This window comes from Octodon degus, unplaced genomic scaffold (assembly GCF_000260255.1).
Source record: "Octodon degus isolate 3935 unplaced genomic scaffold, OctDeg1.0 scaffold00018, whole genome shotgun sequence".
Lineage (NCBI taxonomy): Eukaryota > Metazoa > Chordata > Mammalia > Rodentia > Octodontidae > Octodon > Octodon degus.
In genome coordinates, this window is record NW_004524594.1 from 23,148,762 (window position 1) to 23,151,672 (window position 2,911).

The following is a 2,911-nucleotide window of genomic DNA, read 5'->3' on the forward strand; positions in this document are numbered from 1 at the left end:
CGCGAGCCCGGGTCAGCCCCGCCCCCTCGCGCTGCTGCGCCTGCGCGGCGCGCTTGGAAGCGGGTTCTGTCGTCCAGGTCCCGGCGTCAGCTGATCCGGGAGGTGCGCTGCTTGCTGGTCCCCTACGTGGGCGCCGAGGCGCTGTCCCGTGCTTGTCTTGGAATGTGCGGAACGTGCTGTGCCCGAGCGCGGGACAGGAAGGGCGCGTGGGCCCCGTTCCTCGGTCTCCCTAGGCTTCCCGCCCTGTTTTGCCCTTGGTTCATCCTGCCAGGTGACTTCGGTCGGGGGTCTGTCACGACCGTTACCGTGGTGATCGTCGTGGAGCCAGCCACAAGGAGGGGTCTGTTTTCTGGGTGGACGCGACGTTTTTGAGGCCAAGGGGTGGACTGATGATTCGGGAGTGGCACTATCTGGAGCCCTACGAATGCCCCTTGCTTCTGGCTGTATTTCCTATCCCAAGGAAGCGACCCAAAATGCAGATTAAATTCTTTGTACAATCATTGTAGCCTCATGTATAGTACAGAAAAACTTGGAAGCTCTGTGAACATCCTGTGAAATATATATATATATATATATATATATATATATTTTTTTTTTTTTTACCAGCCATAAAGAAGAAAGATGTCACTTGGAAGAAAATGGATGAGACAAGAGGTGAGGCACAATCCTGTAGTTCCAGGGAAGGAAGGAAGGAAGGAAGGAAATGGGTGTATCTTGAGACTATAATGCAAAGTGAAATAAATCAGGTAGAGACAAATGTCAGTGTCACACAGGTTCTCTTATATGAGAAACCCAAAATGTAGAATAAACTAAAGGAGGAACATTTTGGAGATTGGGAAAGGAATCAGAGGAAAGGGGGAGGAAATCAAAATTGGTCGAGATGTGATACGGCTTTTAGCTTAAGCAAATATTCTCTTAGTTTTTCTTTTATTAAATTACTTTACATATTGTTGTTTGATCTCTGATCCACCCAGGACTTTATTTATTTATCTCTTGGTCTTTTTGAGATGGAGTCTGGCTATACAGTTCAGGCTGGCTTTCAAATCAGTATGTAACCCAGGCTAGCCTCGAACTCGAAGCAGTCCTCCTGCTTCAGCCACCATACATGGCTATTTGGTTTTTCTTTGTCAACATAATAATGCTCACATAGGGGGCCTGCCCCTTAGCTCAGTTCTTTAAGTGGCTGCTTCAACAAAGCAGTCAGGCTCAGGTTGCTGTGGTTCGATCCCCACAACACAAGACAGCCAGTCATGCCTTGAAGGCATTCGGAGAAAAAAATAATAATAATAATAATGCTCACATATAGTGGTAGATCATGCAAAATTTGGATCAGTAACATAGACACAGGAAACTTGGTTTTGTTTTTTTTCTGTAGTACAGGGTCTACAGGAAGTACAGGGTCTCTCTACGTAGACTGGACTCAGTGATTCTCCTGTTTTCGGCCTCCCAAGCACTGGGGTTACAAGCGTGTGCCACCACACCCAGTCTCAATCCTGCTCAGCGCGCCAGGGCCTGCACAGCATGCCGGGGATCGAACCCTGGCCACTGCACTCTGCCTAAGCAGGCGCCTTAGTCTGATGAGCTCTCTGGCCGGCCCTAGGAAATTGTAATATAACCATGGGTTGGATAAATCAGAAATTTATTTTTCTGTGAATAAAAGAATTCCCGATTGGTAGCCTGGAGCTAATAATATGGTAGCATCCTGTACAGGATTGGGTCTTTCCAGTTTCTCCACTGTCTTCCAATTAGTTTTTGTTATTAAAATCACTTCATGAGAGCCTTTTTACCAAGATGGTGCCGAAAGCAAAGAAGGAAGCCCCTGCCCCTCCCAAAGCTGAAGCCAAAGCAAAAGCTTTGAAGGCCAAAAAGGCCGTGCTGAAAGGCATCCACAGCCACAAAAAGAAGATACGAATGTCGCCCACCTTCCGCCGTCCCAAAGTGCTCCGGCTCCGGAGGCAGCCCACATACCCTCGGAAGAGCGCCCCCAGGAGAAACAAGCTTGACCACTATGCCATCATCAAGTTCCCCCTGACCACAGAGCCATGAAGAAGATTGAGGACAACAACACACTCGTGTTCATTGTGGATGTCAAAGCCAATAAGCACCAAATCAAACAAGCTGTAAAGAAGCTCTATGACATCGATGTTGCCAAGGTCAATACCCTAATCAGGCCTGATGGAGAGAAGAAGGCATATGTTCGACTGGCTCCTGATTATGATGCATTGGATGTTGCCAACAAAATTGGGATCATCTAAACTGAGTCCAGCTGGCTAATTCTAAATATATACTTTTTTCTCAGTAAAAAAAAAAATAATAATAAAATAAAATCACTTCATGGGGGCTGGGGAGATAGCTCAGTGGAATAAGTGCTTGCCTTGCAAGCACAGGCTTCACAAATTTGCGTGTCATCCTTGCGCAGGGGCCATGCCAATCTTCTCTGTATCATTCCAATTTTAGTATATGTGCTGCTGAAGCGAGCACCCTTGCAAGCACAGGGTTCTGAGTTCAATCCCTGGTACCACCAAAAAAGAAAAAAAAAATCACCTGATAGTTCAAGATGGCTTCTGAAATTCTGGGCAGCATATTGACATTCTGTTTTAGGGAGAAGAAAGAAGGGGGATGAAAAGGAGAAAACCTTTCTTTTGAAACTGAGTCTCTGTTTAGGTTGGCCTGAGACTCTTGGTGATCCTTCTGCCTTGGTGCTGGCATTACAGGCATGCACCACTACACCAGGTTCCAAGCATTTACTTACCCTCTTTGAAAGAGGCCAGAGGTAGTATTTCTCAACTTTTCATTAGACGTTTTCTGAACAGTTTTTCCTTTTCGGTTATTGCCAGTTCACAGTAAAACTGTTGGTTTTTGGACATAATTCTTGAAACCACCTTTAGCAAAGCCTCTTATAAACTTTAAT

The 2,911-nt window shown here is 46.1% G+C and overlaps 1 non-coding gene across 1 annotated transcript; it reads right to left on the minus strand.

Moving 5' to 3' along the window:
- Positions 1–2,379: 2,379 nt before the first annotated feature.
- Positions 2,380–2,481, minus strand: LOC111815610. Its single transcript, XR_002820285.1, has one exon. It is a non-coding gene; the product is annotated as a U6 spliceosomal RNA (small nuclear RNA).
- Positions 2,482–2,911: the final 430 nt, after the last annotated feature.